Source organism: Cynocephalus volans, chromosome 4 (genome assembly GCF_027409185.1).
Source record: "Cynocephalus volans isolate mCynVol1 chromosome 4, mCynVol1.pri, whole genome shotgun sequence".
Taxonomy (NCBI): Eukaryota; Metazoa; Chordata; class Mammalia; order Dermoptera; family Cynocephalidae; genus Cynocephalus; species Cynocephalus volans.
Genome location: NC_084463.1, coordinates 114,704,632 through 114,728,577, shown reverse-complemented (window position 1 = coordinate 114,728,577; position 23,946 = coordinate 114,704,632). Strand labels below are relative to the sequence as shown.

At 33.8% G+C, this 23,946-nt stretch overlaps 1 protein-coding gene and 1 pseudogene across 1 annotated transcript in view; one reads left to right on the top strand and one right to left on the bottom strand.

Annotated features, from left to right (window-relative positions):
- The window catches only part of PDE3B (phosphodiesterase 3B), a 202,326-nt gene that overhangs the window by 134,573 nt on the left and 43,807 nt on the right, over window positions 1-23,946 (bottom strand). The gene's annotated exons all lie outside the window — the stretch shown is intronic.
- Window positions 1,354-14,687, top strand: LOC134375020 (tubulin alpha-1D chain-like; annotated as a pseudogene).

Sequence of the window (23,946 nt, the reverse complement as noted above, 5' to 3'; positions counted from 1 at the left end):
CTCTCACCGTATACTAAAATCAACTCAAAATGGATTAAGGATTTAAATATACACCCTGAGACAATAAAACTTCTTAAAGAAAACATAGGGGAAACACTTCAGGAAATAGGACTGGGCACAGACTTCATGAATACGACCCCAAAAGCACGGGCAACCAAAGGAAAAATAAACAAATGGGATTATATCAAACTAAAAAGCTTCTGCACAGCAAAAGAAACAATTAAAAGAGTTAAAAGACAACCAACAGAGTGGGAGAAAATATTTGCAAAATATACATCTGACAAAGGATTAATATCCAGAATATATAAGGAACTCAAACAACTTTACAAGAAGAAAACAAGCAACCCAATTAAAAAATGGGCAAAAGAGCTAAGTAGGCATTTCTCTAAGGAAGATATCCAAATGGCCAACAGACATATGAAAAAATGCTCAACATCACTCAGCATCCGGGAAATGCAAATCAAAACCACATTGAGATACCATCTAACCCCAGTTAGGATGGCTAAAATCCAAAAGACTATGAACGATAAATGCTGGCGAGGCTGCGGAGAAAAAGGAACTCTCATACATTGTTGGTGGGACTGCAAAATGGTGCAGCCTCTATGGAAAATGGTATGGAGGTTCCTTAAACAATTGCAAATAGATCTACCATACGACCCAGCCATCCCACTGTTGGGAATATACCCAGAGGAATGGAAATCATCAAGTCGAAGGTATACCTGTTCCCCAATGTTCATCGCAGCACTCTTTACAATAGCCAAGAGTTGGAACCAGCCCAAATGCCCATCATCAGATGAGTGGATACGGAAAATGTGGTACATCTACACAATGGAATACTACTCAGCTATAAAAACGAACGAAATACTGCCATTTGCAACAACATGGATGGACCTTGAGAGAATTATATTAAGTGAAACAGGTCAGGCACAGAAAGAGAAATACCACATGTTCTCACTTATTGGAGGGAGCTAAAAATTAATATATAAATTCACACACACACATACACACACACACACACAAACCGGGGGGGGGGGGGGGGAGAAGATATAACAACCACAATTATTTGAAGTTGATACAACAAACAAACAGAAAGGACATTGTTGGGGGGGAGGGGGGGAGGGAGAAGGGAGGGAGGTTTTGGTGATGGGGAGCATTAATCAGCTACAATGTATATCGACAAAATAAAATTTAAAAAAAAAAAAAAAGAATGATAGGCAGGCGTAAAAGGAGGCTCATTTATGTAGATGGTCAGGGAAAACCCTGTTTATATAGGGTGGTCAGGGAAAATCTGTCTTATAAGCTCACACTTGAACATAGACTGGTACGAAGTAAGGGAGCAAGCTATGTGAAAATATGGGGTAAGATCATTGCAAGTAGAAGAAACAGCAAATGCAAATACCCAGAAGTTCTTTGAGATCCAACCTCATATCCTTCTCAACATCCTATATCCTTCTCAACATTTCACATTGGATGCCAAAAAGATATCTCAAATTCAGCAAGAGCTAACTAGTGAGGCTTTATCACCAAACCTGTCCCCCTTCCAATGTTCTGTATCTTAATAAACAATATCAACATACATCCAGATGGGCAAGTTGGAAATCTTTTCATTATCCTTGACACTGCCTTCTCCCCAATGCTTTGGTAATCAATCTATCTCATCAAGTCCTGTTAATCTTATCTTGCAACCATCTTTCAAATCTATTTCTCTCCATTTCTGAAAAGACTTTTGCCAACACCTTAGTCCATCTTTTTAAATTCATTATTTCAACAGCCTCCTAATAGTCTCCCCATAGCCACTCTAGAACCGTTAAAATGTATTGTCCATATTTCAGCTACAATGAGCCTTTCAAACATAAAACCTTAATATAAAATCTATCACATAAAAATGTTTCAACACCTTCCCATACCTCTTAGGAAGAACAAACGTCACTCTTCAAGGCTTTGCCAGTCTGGCCCAAACATATTTTTCCAGCCTAATTTCACACAATTCTTACTTCCTTTTCCGTGGTACAACCTTGTTGCCCTTCTCTCAATTCCTAGGCATACCAGTACTCTCCTGCAATAGAACCTTACTTTTATTAAAGGATCTCACAGAACTCACCTTCACAGCACTTACTTGAGTTTGTAAATATGCATTTATTTTATTAATGCCTATGGCCTTCACAAGATTATAAATACCATGAGATCAGAGGCTGTGTCTCACTTTGTTCACCACTATATCTCCAGCATCCACCAAAATTTAAGAATGCCTCAGACATTTGTTACATGGATTTCTGTACTTAGTTATCTGATGGCAATATGATATACTGGCTAAACTGGAGTCGGAGATTTGGGTTTAAGTCCAGACTGCATCTACTTAAATAACCTTAGGAAAGTTACTTAACCTGTTAAAGCCTGAAATAACTCACAGGATACTGTGAGGATTAAATGATATAATTCCCATAATATGCTTAGAACAGTTTCTGAAACAGAGAAAGAGGTCAATATATGTTAGCTACTGTTATTAGCCATTTTTCATTCATTCAAATGGCCAGATGCCATTTAGGTTGGCTGGTGAAAGTACTTATTTTCAGCCCTTTTCCTAATTGTATTTACACCCTCAACTGTGTGAAGGTACTTCAAAAAGTTTGTGGAAAAAAAGAATTAAAAAGATACTACAAATCTTTCCACGAACTTTTTGAAGTTCCCTAGTACAAAGCTATAAGTATACTTTCATAAATAAGATTTGAAAGTTTTTAAAACTACATCTATTCAATATTTAATACCAGGCAACTCCATCCTAAAAAATCATAGCATAATAAATATATACTAGTTATCTTGTTCTGCATAAAAAATTTACCAAAACTAAGTAGCTTAAAACAACAAACATTTTTTTATCTCAGTTTCTGTGGGTCAAGAATCTGAAAGTGGCTTAGCTGAGTGGCTCTGGCTCAAGTTTTCTCATGAGGTTGTAGTCAAGCTGTCAGCCAGGGCTACGGCCACCTCAAGACTGGACTAGGGCTTAACGATCTGCTTCTAAGCTCACTCACATGGTTATTGGCAGGTGTTAAGTCTTCACAATTTTTACTAAGATTTGATGTAAACATATGATAAAAATGTCTCCATCATTTGTAAAATTGCTATGAAACAATACCATCCATTACCCTATTGAACATCCCTTACAAAACACAATAAATTTCTCCTTATGTTTAATCTTTGGAAAGTTTCTCCCATGTCATAATGGCATGTATGTTTTTATTATACAAAGATGTTATTTTTTATAGAATTTCATTTTTACTCTATCTTCCAGTTGGTACAGATAGATTTTTTGCCAAACTAATCACCACCTAAACTTTCCTAGATTTCTCTCCTCTTCTTGCCCCTATTCTCACTTTATTACATGGCTCTTTTTCTTTTATCACTACCTTAATAATCCTATTATTAATATATCTTTTCTCCACATTCATACACAATCTTTAGATGGAATTAGGCAGAGTACAAATAATCAATAAATTAATACCTAATTTTCCTACAGAATTGGCAATATCAAAATTCACTTACTGTGTAACCACCAATAAAATATTTAAATAAATTTCAAACAACATTCTATTTTAAATATGCGTTTACCATATGTGAGTGAAAATACTGCTTGGGGATAATAAAACATGTATTTCAAAGCTTTATAAATCTTTGCTATTCCGTAACTAGGATGCCAAGAAAGTAGGCTCCGTCTTTAACTAATAATCAATCAACCTGCTATAGTCATAAAACAAAAAAAAAGTCGCACACACACCACCACCAACCACCACCACCACCACCGTCCAGTACTAACAAGGGTGTGGTAAAATTGGTGTTCTCCCACAACTCTTCTGAAATGCAATACAGCACTAGAAACATCCTGAATTCTAGCCTATATAGTACTTGATATTGCTTCCATCACATATGCTATTTCCTCTGCCTGTAGTGATTTTCTTCACCATCTTTACCTACTGAAATTCTGCTTATACAATATTTTAGACTATGGATTAAATTCCACATACCTTTCCAAGTCATTCTGTAATAGTCAAGGTTTTCCAGAAAAACAACCAATAAGGTGTGTGTGTACGTGCATGTGGGTGTGCGTGTGTAAAGAGATTTGTTATAAGGAGTTGGCTCACATGATTATGGAGGCTGACAAGTCCCAAGATTAGCAGGGTGAGTTGGCAAGGCCTCAAAAATGGAACTGTGTCTCCTTCATAGTCCATCTCTGTCTCTGTCTTCTCTTTCATTCTCTATCTCTCTTTGACGCTTTCTCTTTTTCTCTCTCTCTTTACCCATCTCTTATCCTTGATAGTTTCTCTTAGCTTTATTATATAAGCAGATTTCTCAACATGGAATTGGAAGATAGCTGCCAACAGCTTTAGAATCTAAATCTCACCTTTGTAATTCCCGTAGAAAGAGAGTTTCTTCCCCAATGCTTATATATCAACCCTGGTGGGAAAAGATTCTGATGAACTTAGGTCACATGCTCACTCAGATTTGCACTTACCACTGTATCTAGGAGATTAACCTAGATTGGCCAGGATGAGTAATGTTCCCACCTCTGTGGTGGCTAGTGGGGAGGTGATGAGTGGGCAAGACATACAGTATTTCCAAAAGAAGAGGGACTGTATGGCCATTAAAAGATGGGCAAAGGTCCTGAACAGACATTTCTCAAGATAAGACATACAAATGGCCAACAGACATACAAATGGCTCAACATCACTGATCACCAGGGAAATGTGAATTAAAACCACAATGAGATATCATCTCACTCCAGTGAGAATGGCTATTAGCAAAAAGACAAAAAATAACAAATGCTGGTGAGGATGGGGAAAAAAGGGAACTCTCATACATTGTTGGTGGGAATATAAATTAATACAGCTACTATGGAAAACTGTATAGAGGTTCCTCAAAAAACTAAAAATAGAACTACCTTATGACCCAGAAATCCCACTACTGGGTATATATCCAAAAGAAATGAAATCAATGTATCAAAGAGATACCTGCACCCCCACGTTCACTGCAACACTATTCACAATAGCCAAGAGATGGAACCAACCTAAATGCCCACCAACAGATGAATGGATAAAAAAAAAATTGTGGTATATATACACAGAAGAATACTATTCAGGTATTAAAAAATAAAATATTGTCATTTACAACAATATGGATGTAACTGGAGACCATCATGTTAAGTGAAGTGAGCACAGAAAGGCAAATACCACATGATCTCACTCATATGTGGAATCTAAAAAAAAAAGGAAAAAAATTGGTCTCATAGAAGTAGAGAGTAGAACAATAGTTACCAGAGGCTGGGAAGGGAAGGGACACAAGCGAGGGAAGGGGAAGAGGTGGATTAATGGGTACAAAGTTACAGGTAGATAGGAAGAATAAGTTCTGGTGTTCTAGGCTGACTATAGCTAAGAATACTATGCTGTATACTTCTAAATAGCTAGAAAATAGCATCTTGAATGTAATCACTACCAAGAAAACATAAAAGTTTAGGTGATGGATATGCTATCTACCCTAAGTGAATCATTGTAGAAAATATGCACATATTCAAACAACACACTGTACCCCAGAAATATGTACAAGTAAATATAATTTAAAAAAAAAAAAAAAAAAAAAGAACAGGGATTGGGTGGAATGGGACGTCCTGGGAAACCAAAAACAATAGCTATCACAGTCAATCAAAAAACCAATCATCTATTCAGCACCACATCTGTGCCCAGATGCCACATTAGACCTTTACATACACTATCTCGTTGAAGGCCCACAACAACATTAACACAGCCTAATATCATATCCATTCTGCAGATGAGGGAACTAAAGTACAGAAAGGTTAAGTAACATGCAGAAGTAAGCTGCAGGGGATTCAAAATGAGGACTAACTTCAAGGTGTATGTATGTTCATTTGTCTATTCTATAGGGTTTCCCCAAATATCCTCAAACCAAAAAATGATTGTGACTTTATGCTACAACCTCTTCCCAAGATAAATGGTTTAAGGGGGCTTGAGTTACAAATGTAGGGTATTACTTTACCTTTAGAAGAATTCCTCTGAGTCAGGCAAAGCTAAAGATATTATGAAACCATGAATAGAAATAATAAAATCAAGAAAACATGTTCAAATAGCAAGGACATAAAAGTTAGCCAAAAAGGGGAAAAAGGCATTTCATCATCATTATTTTTATGTACAACTGAGAACAAAAAATGTCCAAGATGGGGAGTCTAATAGGAAACCCCATAATAAGGCTGTGACTGCCAAAGTCCAGCTTCAGCGAGGGGTGGGTACTCGAAAAGGGAGAGAGAGTCGCGAAAATAACAAACACAGACGGAGACCTCAATGCATCAATATGCACATTCTCTCTCTGCGGGCTGTCAGCGTGTTGCAGCTGGAGCCCAGTAGAGCATGAGACAATGCCTTTTATTTAGATTTTTCTCTGCAGGGGAGGTTTTGGGTACTATTTTTATTGTATCAGCAAGCCAATAATCCAAAAAGCAGGGAGGAAACTTTTTTAGAGGTCAGCATGTCTTAAGTGATCAACTCGTGCTTCTTTTTCCTGGAATCAGGTTATCAGATTCAAACCATCCCTTCATTGTCTTGAAGTTATCTTGTGACCTTTTTCTGTTAGCAAGCTGTGGTTAATATCCACCCTGTTAACAGGGTGGGAGCCAAATGTAAAAAGAACAGTGGATATTTGAGCAGCATTATCATGCACATTTTAAGGATATGAATTGGCTGTGGCCCTGTAATCTTGATCTAAATGTTAAAGTGTCCTTGTGCACAGCACCATCCCTCACAAAACTAGGTGTACTCTTTTATTTTTCTAAGATCTAGTTTTGCAGGTTTAATAATTTTACAGCATATATTTTTATCCCAACACCTGATTCTTAATGATTTATTTAAAACTAGACACCACCAAGTAAAGGGAATTCTACGGTTTCATTCCCATACTTAATTTATCCCAATCATATAATTTCCCATTAATAACAACCATTCTCTTGCCATTAATATAATCTCCAGTAAATGATGTTTGCCAACTTACATTAGGCTGTAGCTCATATTTAGTCATGAGCAGTGCTTTTGGAACATATGTTGGTGTGGTCAATTTATCATAAGGGGATAATTTTAAATTGTCCAATTTACTCGGATCCTCTGTGGGAATGTTTAGTTCAATGACCGCAAAATCATCTGTGTGATTTTTATAATCTTTTGGGAATTCAGAGAACTGCCATGCTAACCAAAATATCAAAAGAGAAAGCAAAAGCAGTACCACAAAGCCGAGGCAGGCAGCCCTTCCGGTTGCAGCAAGTGCTCGTAGCTGTGGCCTTGCCGACAGCTCTCCCTCTGGCGGCGTTGCAAACTCGGAGAGGGCAGCCCATGCTGATTCCTTTAGGATCCTGCCATGACGTGGACCAAAAAGGTATAAAAAGAGAAATAAACCTATTACATGGGAAACAAAAGTACAGAAACTTATCTTCTCAACCTTGGCACTACTGGGGGTGTGGATGGGGGTTTGGGGGTGCTTTCTCCCCTCCAAATTTGAACCACTAGCCAAAACTTACATTTGTAATCTGAATTCACACTACTATGATGGCCCAAATACTCAAACACAAAGTTTAATTTAAAATGGTCTCAGGTTGGTAATGTCCACAGGTTACTGGCAGAAGCAAACATAAATCTTATGAAAGAATTGACTTCAATCCACACCAACGTTGACTGTCAGATGCCACTGACTGTAAAGCACATCCTAATTTCAAAGGTTTTTTAATATGGGGGAGGGATGTATATGCTAAAATCAATGAGATGTGTTAAGTATCCTCAGGAAGGAAAAGACTATATACCACTTGTTCTACAGTGGTAGCATTTCATGGATACCTTCCCAATTCACCTTCTCCAATTCTGAATTCTCATCTAGCCCATTCTTCCCAATTTCTCTAAGCTATCTCACCACTCTGCACTTTTTTCACAATCCTAACATCTAGCATACGCTAATCTTTACCATATCTAGATTCAAAAATATTTAGTTTGTAGCCCAATATTTAACAACTGATAATTGTACTATCCATTACTGTTCTGCATGAGAAACTCCTCAACACAGAATTGGTAGCATATCTAATTTAACAAGATACAGCTACAGTTTACAATTATTTCTCCCTACTTAATAAATAATGAAATACCGCTAATCAAAAACCTTCCATTTTATAAATGGCTCTTAAAAGTCATCTTTCACACAATGGAATACTACTCAGCTATAAAAATGAATGAAATACTGCCATTTGCAACAACATGGATGGACCTTGAGAGAATTATATTAAGTGAAACAAGTCAGGCACAGAAAGAGAAATACCACATGTTCTCACTTATTGGTGGGAGCTAAAAATTAATATATAAATTCTCACACACACACACACACACACACACACACACACACACACACACGCACACACAGACACACACACAAAAACCTGGGGGTGGGGAATAAGATATAACAACCACAATTACTTGAAGTTGATACGACAAGCAAACAGAAAGGACATTGTTGGGGGGGGAAGGGGGGAGGGAGGAGGGAGGGAGGTTTTGGTGATGGGGAGCAATAATCAGCCACAATGTATATCGACAAAAGAAAATTTTAAAATAAATAAATAAATAAAAAGTCATCTTTATAAGCAAAAAATACCTTTACTCTATTTTTAAACACTTTATTTAAACATAATTTCAAACTTGCAGAAGAGTTGCAAAAGTAAGATTAGTGCACAGTACTCCTGTATGTCCTTTACCTAGACTCATTTATTGATAATTTTGTTCTATTTGCTGTACCATTAATGTACTCCTGCATTTGTTCCTCCCTCCAAAACTTTTTGAGTAAATTGTTCGTATCATGCCCTTTAGTGTAAATTCTAGAGTGTCAATTTCCTGAGAATAGGAATATTCTCTTACATAACCACACTACAATTATCAACTTCAGAAAAATTAACACTCATAAATGCTTCTATTAAATTTACTGTCCTAGTCCAATTTTGTCAACTGGTCCATTTATGTCCTTGATAGAGTTTTTTATAGGATTCTGTCTAGAATCAGATATTACATTTAGTTATGTATCTTCAGTCTCCTTTAATCTGAAACATTTCTAAAACCTTTGTCTTTTAGGAAACACATTTCTTAAGAATACAATCTCCTTATAGAACTGACTGGAATGATAAAAATTTGTAGCTATCTATTTAGAATACTGTTTTAAGGTTCTGCTTTAATATTGATGTTGTTTTAATGTTCTATTCTGAACATATAAGGAAGTCTTTTTTCTTTCTTCTTCAACTCACTGTAACTCATAAGTTAGTAAATTCTGCTTTTGTAAACTGAAATAAACATTTTAAAATGAAAAAAAATACGGTCACTTATTTTTAATGGTACGTTCCCCATTCTGGGTTTTTCTGATGTTTTTCATAATTAGATTCGGGTGATTCATTCCTGGTTAAAACACTACTAATACTGCTCAAAATATCCCATCTGCAGACACACAATGTACATCCGCCCCTTACTGTTGATATTAATTTTGATCACCTAATCAAGGTGTTGTCTAATTTCTCCTCTTTACAGTTACTATTTTTTCCCTTCCGACTAATATGTAATCTGTGAGGAGACACTTTAAAATCATGCAAATATCCTGTTCTTCATTAAAAGTTCCCGATAGTTTATTGTCCATTGATGATTCTTACCTAATCCAATCTGTACTGAGATGGCTACAAATTCTCAATCCGTTTTAATCATTCATTTTAAATTTATATTAACTATTGTTAAATGACAGATAAAGTCTATACTGAACAGTCTAATAATGTATGTATTGTTATTTCAATTATGTGAACTTTAACTTGCATGTAATAACAATATTAAAATAAATATCATTAACTTTAATCAGTTAAGCTATACGTGTCCTATATGAGTTAAATTTTCTAATAACCATAATGAGCACTGTACTGCCATCTTTGGGATAAAATGTAAAATTCAGTTTGGGGCATATAAGTATTTAAGTAGATATCACAGAATCCTAAAAGAAAATTAAAATAATTGGTACCTTTATCATAACCAAAAATATTTTCTGTTCATCAGTAGAATCTACCTATTTACTGAGAACTGTTTTTGTTTTTGTGCATTAGCCAGAATATGAAGGAAAAAGTATTCTAATACAGTAATAAAGCTGTGGGGCATACAAACTATTGCTACTATTTTGAAAGAAAATTTGGCAACTGCTTTAAAACTCTTGAAGGTATCTATCTACGGATAAACTCTTCTTTTTTTTTTTTTTTTTTGGTTGCGGGCCAGTGCAGGAATCTGACTCTTGACCTTGGTGTTATCAGCACCATGCTTTACTAAGTGAGATAACTGGCCAGCCCTTGGATAAACTTATACAAGATGCAATTACCTCAATTATGAGGAAACTAGAAACAACCTAAATCTTTATCAATAGAAACTGGGTCGATAAATTATGTTCTATTCAAACAACGGACTACTATGCAAAAGTACATAATAAACAAGATGGACATATGAAATGTATATATAATAAGTATTAAATGACAAAATGTTGCAGCGCAGTATTGTAGACCCTGTATGTAAAAGAGAAAGGAAGGAAGGATACCCTATATATGCAAATTTGTGCACACAAATACACCCTTACATATTTTTGCACAGACACATAAAATTTTTAGAAAGATACACAAGAAAGTATTAACAGTGTTTATTTCTAGGGAATAAGACAACAGGACTCAAGAACTTTTATTTGCCATTTTACATCCTACTCTATAATCTGAATTGCTAATCATGAGCATAAATTGTTTATAACTTTTAAAAATTTGTGACAATTTTTTAAATATGAGGTGAACTAGCTATCACAACTGAAGTTGAAATAAAAAAAATTATCATCTATCATGAATGGCATAAAACTGTATTTTTTTCATATTCTAATTCTATTCCCTTATCTGGAAAGGGAAAATAGCAATTGTTGTGCACATACAGATAGTAGGCACTTAGCAAAATATTTTTCTAAATATTATCTTTCTGTTAATTACCAATAGATTAAAATTTCCAGATAGAGCAAGAAGAGAAAAATCACCTACCAACATGACAGAAGTTAAACTCATGATGAAGAACTTAAGTCAATCTACCCTGTCATAAAATCCATGATATTTAAATAGATTATTAAATTGAATGAAGCAAGGAGTCAATATCCAGAGACTAAAAGACTAATGCATTTTCTCAAAGTGCATTAATCCAAAATAGAAAATTACTAGTAAACCGCATAGTTTGCATATTCTATAAAATATGATAGTTTCATATCTTGAAATTGTATTCATAAAACATGAACTAAAAATTATTAACATATTCATAGTATCTTTACCTATCAATCTCTACATATACATACATGCACACATGCAAATTTAATTCCACAACAAATGATATCCCAGTTTCTAAAACACTTTGACAAATTCTACAAGAGCAGAACAGAATTATCTCTCCTTCAAATTTTTTTAACTTTTTACTTAAACATAATATATCCATTGTAGAAAAAATTTAAACATATTTTTAAAAAGAGAGACAAAAATCCCAAATCACCACAGTCAATAGCCACCTCACAAACAACTCATCATTCATACTTTGGTAAATATGCAAGTATTAACATATAGCTATATATGTTAAAACAAAAACGAGACTATACTGTGCATACAATTTTATAATCTGCTTTTTTAAAACTTCATATGCCATTAAGACCTTTCCACATGAATACACCCCCCACACAACAACTACTTCATCATTTTAATGGAAATATTCTGACAATCCCTCCGAAACGACAAAGATAATTTTTCTCCCTCAGTTCAAAATATAGCAAATAAAGAATTTTGAGAAATCTGTTCTTCCACCCCAAAATAAAACTTTAATTCTTTCTAACAATGTTTTAGTAACCACTCTTATCACCTTGAGATTTACTATTTTCCCAAAGTTATCAGGATTAAAAGGCACCAAAATTATTGCTTACATTTAATAACCTTTTACTAGCATAACTTTCCAGAGCTGAATATTCCCATTTACAAATATTAAGTTCTTTCAGGGAATTTCTGGATACAAGAAAGTCATTTAAAGCAGAGGTTTTGTACTAAGTGTTACATACTAATTCTCTGAAAACTATTAAATCCATGTAGAGTAGTATAGTTCCATATTAACCAAAATATCTAACTAATCAAAACAGATAACTATTCCTGAAGACTAGAGAGGCAACAATGAGTTTTCAAAAGGTATTAAATTGAAAATTGTGAAGATTAGAAACAGAATAAAAATTAAAATACTAACAGCTAATATTCACTGAGCACCCCCCCCCCCAAAGTAATAAACACTGTCCTGAGGGTTTTAAATGTTTTAATTTACATAATCTTCATAATGACCTCATAAGATAGATACTATTTTTATCCCCAAATTACAGGTAAAGAAAAAAGGTTGAGTGACTCGTCTAATTTCATCAGCTAGTAAGTAAAACCAGGATTTGAGTACAGGCCGTCTGGCTCCAAGCTGAAGCATACTAAGATAAAGGAATCAGAACTCAGACCACTTAAAAATGTGAAGATTTTTTTACTGGTACCAGATACATGGTTGAAATAAATCTGAGAGGACCAGTTCCTTGAGACCTTCTCAAACCCCCAACTCCCCCCACTCCAAACTTCCCCTGCTCTATCGCCTAAAGTAGTACTAGGTAGTATATGAGACACATTCAGGATAATGTATGTAAAGCAATGAGCATACGGCTTGACCAAAGTACTCAATACAGCCTCAAATAATCACCATAATAACCACATTAAAAATTATTTTAATACATCAACCAGAAACACAAAGAGTGAAGTACAAAGAAATTAAGCTAGATAATTTCAGGGAAAAAAACAGGATGAAGTAGGAAAGTTCACTTCTAAGGAAGCTTAATAAAGAGAATGTGAAACTTCAGACTCACATTATATGTATAGGCACTTTTAAATATTATTTTAACAGGGAGTTGGTAAAGAAGGTCCATATGTAATTTTAAAGTTAAAGTGTTAGTTAATCCCATCTATAGAAAGTTTTCAATTTTAGATTCCACATTTAAGGAATGATTCAAAAAATAATAACAACAGATTTTAAAATACATATTTCCAAACATCATTTCTCAAAAGAATGTAATTGTGTTTAAATGTTACAGTAAACACATCTAAGCATTCTAACATTAAAATTGGAATAGAGATTTCCACTTCTGGGTAAGTTGTAGTAGTTCACAGCAGAACAATGTTCCTGCTGATTGCAGTAAAGAAAGTTGGATTATTTACAAATATCATATTTTTAAAGGAATCAAAGAAGGGTAGAAGTATTTGAGGACAAGATGAATTAAAATTCCAGAAAGGGGAGACCTATACAGAAGTGAATAGAGGATCAGCAACTATTTTTCCCTGGGGGCATTTGCCAAGAGAAAGATAATCCAACAACATATGCTTCAAAATATATAAGCAAATATAGGCAAAACAAAAAGAAGAAACGAATTTATAATCATAATGAAAGACTTTAACATACTTCACCCAACAGCTGATAGTACAAGCAGACAAAAACATCTGAACAGCACAATTAACAAACTTGACCTGACATATAGAATAGTATACCCAACAATGAGAGAATTCAAATCTTTTCTGATGCACATGGAGCATATACCTAAATTGACCATATGTTGGGCCATACATAAAACTTCAAAATATTCCAAATTATTTGAGTATGTTCTGTAACATCAATGGCATTAACCTATAAATAACAGAAAGATACTATAAGCCCCCTCCCCCACCCAGATATTTGGAAATTAAACAATAAACTTCTAAATAATCCATGGGACAAAAGAAGAAGTGAAAATAAAATATTTTGAATTTAATGACAACAAAGATATGACATATTAAAACTTGTAGATAATGAAGCCACCATCTATGACATATGTTATAGAAATCTTGATATTGAGTACCTGACCTATACTAACCTAACAGGTCGATAGTTCAGGTTGTGTCCCCCATCGCTGCTTCTCTCAGATTTGATGGAGCCTTGAATGATAATCTAACAGAATTGTAAACCAAAGTTTTCCCTATCCCTGCATCGACCTCCCTGAGCACATACTCTCCTATGATCTCTGCTGAGAGAGCCTATCAGGAACAGCTTTCTGTAGCAAAAATCACCAGTGCTTGCTTTGAGCCAGCCAACCAGATGATAAAATGCAACCATCCCCATGGTAAATACATGTGGATGCCTGTTGTACCACGGTGATGTGGTTCCCAAAGATGTGAATATTGCTGTTGCCATTAACAAGACCAAAAGTACCATGCAGTTTGTGGACTGATGTCTTACTGACTTCAAGGTTGACATTAATTACCAGTCTCCCACTGTGGTAACTTGTGGAGACCTGGCCAAGGTACAGCACACTGCATGCATGCTGAGCAAAATACCACAGTGAGGCCTGGACTCACCTGGATCACAAGATTGACCTGATGTTGCCAAGAGTGCTTTGTTCATTGATATGGGGGTGAGGAGATGGAGGAAGAAGAGTTTTCTAGGTCCCATGATGACATAGCTGCCATTAAGAAGGGTTGTGAGGATGTTGGTATGGATTCTGTTGAAGGAAAGGGTGAGGAAGAAGAATACTAAAATTAAAATGACACTTAGGTGCTGCTTTTACAGGGAAGCTTATTCTGTTTTAAACTTTAAGGCTGTGATCTGATGAGTTAGTTTGAATGTAGCAGTGTATACTCTCATATGCAATTACTGACCTGTGCTTTAAAACACAAATGGCTTGTTACAAACACAAGCTGTCCATTTCTCTGATGGGTTTTGAATAAACTATACCGTGTCTTAAAAAAAATAAAAATGAAATATAAAAAGGAGATATCACTACCAACCCTATAATCATCAAAAAGGTAATATAAGAATATTATGAACAACTTTAGGCTAATAGATTTGACCATGTGAATATGAATATATCTCTAAATAAAAATAAAATTAAAATTATCAAAGCTCATAAAGAAAAAATTTAAAATCCACTTAAGAATTTAAATTTGTTGTTAAAAGCCTTCCCAAAACCCTACCCCTCATTTTCACCTCCACCCTCCCACCCCCGGACAGGACAACTTCACCGGTGAATACTTCCAACACAAGTAAGTTCCACTGGGCACAGCAATTCTCAGGTATCCTCTGTCTTGAAAATACTAAAGCTATGTACTGATCCTTGCAAAATAAAAGAGAATGGGAAGGGTCCCAAACCAGAGTTATATGTATGGCAATGTGTTCATGAAACAGTAAACTTTGCCTTATAACACTCTCCTCAATGTTCTTCATATGAGTGAAATATAAATCTAGCAATGATTAAAGAATTAATCTAAGGGATAGAAATTATGGTATACTCCAAATTGTTTCACTCTCCACTTTCAACTAAGGATATAAATGAACCAAGTTCAATATAGCTGGCTCACTGTTCCCTTAGAATAAATTCTCTCTCAAAGGACCCCTCCAAAATGAGTTTGTCTAACCCACTATTTCCAGCAAGTATAAAAAACATGTCATATTTGAGACTTCAGATGGCCCATATGGTTTACATGCCTATATGAGGGTATTTCAAAAAGTTCATGGAAAGATTCATATTATCTTTTAATTCTATTTTAATTCAGTATTTATGACTATATGAAATTATCTTATTTTTTTTATATGTTGTCTTATCCAATCTCTCCTCCCCAGTATCTCCCCAAACAACAAAATCTATCCATGACAGTAGGAAACTTGACTGTCTTGTTCTGTGTTATATCACCAGCACCTAGTATATAGATGGTAATCAATACTTGTAAGGTGACTAAATAAGGGTGAAATCAATCTTACCACTTGTCAGATGTTTGAGATATACTCTAATATGGCAAACTATTTTTAAAAATGAAAACTGCAATTATGTCTTTATAACCATTTTGAAATGTTTGAAAGTAGCCAAAAACTACAAAAATAAATGAATACTGTTCCTATCTAAATGTTTATTACATGCACCTTATGCATTGACAATCAGTACAATTTTAAAACCTCAACCACATATATGATCTAAAATTTATAATATACTTTTGTTTCTTTGAAAGTGGCATATTACCAGTACTTTTCTTTAAAATACATTATATTGCTTAGTAACATATATTTTGAAATAGCTACAGTCAAGTATGGAAGAAATTTCTCTTTAGATATGACCATGATAATGATATGCAAACTTTTATTGAATAGTTACTATGTGCCAGCACTTTAAATATATTAGCATTTAATCCTTACAACACCGATAAGAGTTGTAGTAATATTATTATTGCTACTTTACAAATGAGAAAACTGAGGAACAGAGAGCTTAAGTAATTTACCCAACATCACCTAGCACATCCCAAATTTCAGTCTATCTTCCTAACTAAATTATAGATGCTAAGAGAATGTAACACTTTAAAAGATAAATCCATTTATTACACTTTTAATTTCAACTACTGTATAATACAGTCTAATTTAAAAAGTAATTTTAATTTAACTTCATTCAATGCAATAATGCTTAAAATTTATTTACACAAGTCTGAACTAAGATCAGTATACAAATTCAACTTGTCCTGTCATCACTGAAGAAGAGAAAGAAGAGGAAGGAGGAGAAGGGGAGAAAGAAGAGGAAAAAGAGGAGGGAGAAAAGGGAAAAGTAAGGAAGAAAAGTTGGTTATTGCTATCAAATATGATGTAACCTATTTCCAGGACAACAGCCAAAATCCTGAAGTGCCTGATTCAGCACTTTCTCATCTGTTTACACTCACTCCAACAGTCTAACAACATGATCACTGGAGTCCTATTTTGTTCAGCAGTTAATTCCACATATACAAAACTGTGTTTAACCTTTTGTGGGCTTTAATAGGCTCACATGAAAGATTTGAAGTAGCTATTATCCACATATTTTTAAAAGCTATACAGTTTTTTCACCTTATTTCTATATAAGTAATGAAATTCCTTGTAATATGAGTACACAACAGAAAGTAATTGTAACACACTTAACACTCATGCTATATCAATTGTTCAATTAAAGGTTAAAATATTATATTTGTAAATGAGCTAAGACCATACATATACTTTCTCCATAGTAAATACCCATATTCAACCATAAACACTGCAGTTTACCCACTGACATGGATTTGAAGTCACAAAACAAAATCTAGAAGCTACAATTTCACTTCCAAAATTGTCTTTCCCTGCTTTATTCTATACTATGTGAAATACAGTAAAGCTACAATTCCCCAGTTATGGCTTTTTGGGGGTTTTTGTGGGGTTTTTTTGGTGGGGGTGAAGCACAGATGCCCTATAGCAAAGACCACACACATACAAAGTTAAAAAGAACAGCTAAAATCTTTCTTGATGTAATTTTGATTCTAGAATTGTGTTTCATTGTAATACAAACTAAACTGTCAGTATATTATAGTAATAAAAGCTTATAAAAAGGACACAAAATTATATACTATGATAGTTGGACAAGAACATTAGATTAACCAGCAAAGTGTTCCTTTTCCTAAAATCAAATTTGTTGAAATAAAATGTTTTAAAATGTGCAGTTTGATGATTTCTGGCAAATGTCATACAACGGTATAACCACCACCATGATTAAAATACAAAACATTTCCATCACCAAAAAAAGTTCCCCCTGCCCCTCTGCAGTCAATCTCTACCTGCAGTCAATCCCTCACCTCTAGCCCCAGACAATCACTGATCTGTTTTTTGACACTGTCAATTAATTTTCATTTTCTATAATCTTATATAAAAGGAATTATACAGTATGTACTTTATTATATGCTGCTCCTTCCATTTAGCACAATGTTTTTGTTAATTTTTAAGATTCACCCATGTTCCATGTATTCACAGTCCATGGATATACCATAATTTGTTTATCCATTCACCTCTGATGAACATTTGGGTTGTGTCCAGTTTAGGGCTATTGTGAATAAAACTGTTATAAACATGCATGAACAACAAATTTTTGTGGATATGTGTTTTCATTTTTCTTAGGAAATACCTAGGAAAGCATTCCAGTATCACATGCTAAGCTGCCAAACTCTTTTCAAAAGGAATATACCATTTTACATTCCTATCAGCAATGTTCAAATCTTCTGCCTAATTTTTTTTTATATCCAACCCATGAACTCAACTTCTGCCTATTTTTAATTGGGTCATTTGGGGTTTTTTATTTACTGAGTTGTAAGAGTTCTTTACATATTCTAGATATAAGCCATTTCTCAGAGACATGTACTATGAATATTTTTTCCCATGCTGGGGCTTGCCTTTTCATTTTCTCACTGATAAAGAAAAAAAGTTTTTAATTTTGATAAAGTCCAGTTTATTCCATTTTTTTCTTTACTGGTTTGTTTTTTGCATTCTGTTTTCTTCTAGACATTTTATGGTATTTTAGTTTTAAATTTAGGTCTATGACCCAGTTGAGTTCGTTTTGTATGTGTGGTATGAGGAAAGAGTCAGTGTTTACTTTTTTCCATACAGATTACCCAGTTATTCCAATACATTTGTTGGAAAGACTATTACTTCCTCCTATGAAATACCTTGGCGCCTTTGCCAAAAATCAACTGATGATATATGGGTGGGTCTATTTCTGGACATTCAATTCTATTCCATTGATCCATAATGTCTGTCATATTACTAATACCACACTTTCTTTAAGTAAATCCTTGAAATCAGGTGGTATAAGTCCAACTATGTACTGTTTTTTTTTAATTGCTTTGACTATTGATTTGTCTTTCCATATAAATTTTAGAATTAGATTGTCAATTTCTTTTGAAAAAAGAAAAATACTGCTGGAATTTGTACAAGGATTTCACTGAATCTACATGTCAATTTGTAACTTAGTGTTTTTTAATCCCTGGCTGTATGTTAGAATTATCTGGGCACATTAAAAGAAAAGAAAACTCAGGCCTGGACCTTACACCAAACTAATTAAATGAATAGATATTATTATTTAATCATTATTCAGAAATGCTGGCTAAACTTTTAAAATAATTCTAGTCATTAAAATTAAAGATACTTGAGACTATATGATATTTTTTGTCATAAATATTGCAAGTATCTCAAAGGAAACTGGATACCCATTATAAAAATTAGTTTCCACTTGTCAGAGCTATACACCTAAGACTTATGTAAGATTCAAGCTGAATATCAACCTACTTGGTCATCATGTCAAACTTTTAAAAGAAGAAGAAATTTTGGAATTTTTCAAAAGACATTTGAGGAACAAAACTCAGGAGGAAAAAAAAACTATCAGTCTAGAATTCTATACCCAGCTAAACTATCATTCACTAGTGTGAATTAAACAAAGAAACTTTTGAACACTCAAAAAGAATTTATCACTAGCAGACACTAACTGAAATAACTATTTTTAATGCATCTTAGGAAGGAAAATATTAAACAAAAAAAAAGGAATGTGACATACACACACACAACAACCTGGCCCAAACTTGATAGTTCAACCAAGCATTTAAGGAACAACTAATCTCAATTTTGTACAAACTGTTCCAGATAATAGAAAAAGAGGTAACGCTTACCAACTTTTTTTATAAGTCTCGTATTACCTTGACATCAAAACCAAATGAGGATAGATGTGACAACAAAAGAGATATATTGCAAAATTTCTTATATAAATAGCACAAAATTCTCAATGAAATATTAGCAAACTGAATGCATCAAAGTGAAAGGGGAAAAAAAATACAACCCCAGGAGCCTTGATATGATGGCAAGTCTCCTGAAATTTAATCAAATAAAAGATTTTTGTAATAAAAAAAAAAATCCTTAGGGCTAGTTGAGTTTATTCCAGCATTATAAGAATTACAAGGATATTTTTCTTTATACTTTTCCATATGTTTGATACACTAAATATTATAATTATTCTTAAGCTAGAGAAGAGTGTTAATTTGCAGATCAGAGAAAAAGGAAACCAAAACGCCTGCAATACAGAATGAAAATAAAAAGTCACCATAGAATCCTTCGAAGACTTAGAACTTGAAGATACCATTTGCCATGGGATGTTGGCATAAGATCTCTCCCTAAAATTGGGCAAGTTTGGTTGAAAATCTGCATATTTATACTCAAAAGAGACTATCTACCTCCACCATACTCAGAAAAGTGACTTCCTTCCTCAGACTGACAGAAGACCAGACTTTTGGTCTCTGGAAAAAACAAACTAGAGAAACAGTGCACTTGATGTAACCAGGCACCCAGTAGAAAACAGGGGAAAGGCAGCAGACTGACACAGCCCCTGTACAAAGCAGGCCAAAAGTGACAGAGTTAACTCCAGGAGCAACCCTTAACCAACACAAAACAGATTTTAGTAGATAAATAACCCAGATTTCCTACACCTCAGTGAGACAATTCTAAAGCATGTTTTAAGCCAGGATGGAAATGTTCTATATCTGCACTGTTCAATATGGTAGCCAGTAGCCACATGTGGCTACTGGGCACTTGAAATGTGGCTAATGTGAATGAAAAATGAATTTCTAATTTAATTAATTTAAATTTAAATTTAACCATTTGTAGCTAGTGATCAGTACTGTATGGTACAGTTCTATACAGTCTCTGTGAGGATCTCCAGAAGTATTGAGCCCCAGCTGCCAAAAGCGGTAACCCACTCAGACAATACACGCTTTATTGGCTTTCCTCTCTTCCCTGTCTCACTTCTCTATTCTCTCATTACAATTCCTGGAATCACCTCCCAAATAGACCAAAGAGAGAAAGAGTCTGCTTTTGGGAGAGCTAAGACTCCAAATATGTGATGAAAGCTTCCAATAGAAAGGCAAAGATCTAAATGAACCAAAAAAAATTAGGAACTGGGAAGAAGAAACAGAAGAAAACATCAATAAACTATTACTAATAGTTTCAGAAAAATAAGAATAGATGTTGCATCCATGTAACAAAAGCATAACATTAAAATAGGAACAGAGAACGAGAAGGTCCTCTGAGAAGTTAAAATGAGGGAAACAAAACTTTTATAATTCTATAGACGGATAGGAAGATGAAATAAAGGACAATTAGAAAAATAAGACAAAAAGCCTAAGAGATATACTAAGGTGGGAAAAGATTTTAAAAATTAGGCAGTTAATCTAGGAGATACAATGTCCAACTAACAGGAACACCAGAAAGAATCATAAAAAAAGGGAAGGGAGGAAATTACCAAAAAATACAGGAAAATTTCCCAAAATTAAAAGATATCAATGTCCTAAGTAAAAAGACCCATTAAATACCAGCGCAAAGATTTTAAAAAGACACATATCAAGGTATGGTATCATGAAATTTGTGAATACCAGGGGTAAAAGAAATCCTAAAAGTTTCCAGAGAGAAATCAGAATAGCTTTTGACTTTTTAATAGTAACACTGGATACTAATAAAAGAAAAGTGAACTATTTAGTTCACAAGTAAACAGTATTTCCATAATCAAAGAATATAAATACCAAAAATGGATTTTAAAATTATGGCATATGTATAGTAAGAGAATGGCTGAAGAGTGGAGGGAGGGATAACAAGTGCTAAATCCTCAATTTTCAAAAAAGAAGTGCTTAAGCCAAAAAATTAGTAAAAGAGTCATATTATTTTTAATTACGCAGGTTAATTAACAAACAGGGAAAAGAAGTAGGAGTGATTGCTTTTGGGGAACAAGACTGGAGACTGAGAAAGAACTAGAAAAAGGACTGCTATTTATCATCTGAAGTCTTTTAGTACTATTTGATTTTTAACTATGTGCATTACTACTTTGAAAGAAATACAAATGAATTAAAAAACTTGAACAGAAACTTTATGTTAAAAAACTTTCAAACTTTTGAATCTATTTTTGATTATCAGTTGTAAAGTGAAGGTGCACATAATTGAAATCCAAAGATAATCACAATATAGATAATATCTACTACTCATTTTAACCATCTCATTCAATAAAACCTAAGTAAATGCTAATAGGAAAAACGGTTAAACCTATTCATTCATGCCAATGGAAGGGAGCTACAATATGAATAAATCCATTCATTTTTGCCATTAAAATACATGAATAAAACTTGTGGGGCAGATAAATTCTATATGTGAGAAAGACTAAGCTCTATATGTTTTATAAAATTAATATAAAAGTTGGTTATTATCAATGAATTGGATGGTCACAGAAATGCTAAAATAGGCGTTCAGATCTGTTAATTAATGTCCAAAATTGATAATCTTAGCAATCTCATAAAGAACAAGGAAAAGTCAGTACAAATTTAAAATTTACTAGTGTAAATTTAACCATTTTTAGTTTCAGTTTCATCTCTTTTCTCTTCCAACTGACCTTCTGACCTTTCACTGTCAGATTCCCATTAAATAAATAAATCATGAAAAAATACAGAAAAGGAAAGCAATGACATCCAGACATCTACAATAGGAGAATACACTCACTCTTACCAACAACAGCTTCCCACACCTACTGTCATTTGAAGGTTAGAAGAAAGAATACAGAGAGGAAAAAATGGAGAATATCATTTGGAGGAAAAACTTCATTTGGAATTGTATTAATCATTTTTTTATTCAGCAAATGTTTACAGAAATAATACCCTATATATGGGGAAACCTGGCAAGACTTTCTATGCTAGTTTTTAAAGCATTATGTATATTATGATTTTAGTCTTAAAGATTACAATTGTCAGTTCATAAATAATTTAACATTCAAGTTTTCCTTTCTAAATACTTATTTTTGACAGCTTACCTTGATATTTTTCCTATTTCACAGTATTATAGTAAAATCAATAAACTTCCTCTTTTTCTATCTCATAATTTTAAAACAACTTCTACAGCAAGTATTTCCAATTCCATTAATATGCCAAAACCTCTAAAATTAAACTTTTATTATTCTGTACAAACAATTAACTACCAAGTTCCTTCATGCCTAGTTTTATTTTAAAAACTAAGTGGAATCCTTAATTCTCATACTAATAATTAAACTTACTAAATACTGGAGTCCACAAATTAACCAATTTGACCTATGGAATAGCGAGAGAATAAAGACCTACTATTAGTAGCTGAACTAAAGAGAAAAAGGACCAGCAGTCCAATACTTTAACTCCAATTTTTTTTTTTTTTCCCTGACTGGTAAGGGGATAGCAACCCTCTCTGCGCCACGCTCAGCCAGTGATCCTTATATAGGATCCAAACCCGTGGCCTAGGCGGTGCTACCAGCAGCACACTCTCCCGAGTGAGCCACGGGGCCAGCCCTTAACTCCAATTTTTAAGGTGACCGTAGCTAAAAATAATATTATTTTAAATTAAACTTGTATCTCTATTATTGAAGATATTCATAATTAATAAAGAATTTTAAAAAGCACTGAATACTATATTTGTCAATAAAATAACCCACTGAGATAGCAATATCACAAATATTAGAAGCATTAAATGATCTTCTGAAAAAGTTTCTAGCTCTAAAATCCTGAAATTTTATTAACACAGAACATTTTTCAGCTAAAAATCACTACCTTCTCTAACATTATTCTTTTGTCAGTTTCACTAAATAACACTTTATGCTTTAAAGATGAGAAGCAGTTTCAAAGGGAGCCAGACATTCTAATTAAGTTAACTGGAAATGAGACAAACTTATTGAGGTTTCATATGAAGAAAATAAAATAATATCATTGGCACAGTATAAATTTTAGTAACTAAACAACATTAAAACTTGCTGAAAATGCATAAAGGAGCCAAACATTTCCAATACAATCCCCAAGAAAAAAATTAAATAGTATGGGAAGTCATTAGTAAATAATTGTTTGAAAACCTGAATTCTTTAGTAACCAACAAAGAAGAAACAGCTTTTCAAGTATTTTCTATCACTTAAAAAAAAGAAAAGATGCCTCCACGTGAAATA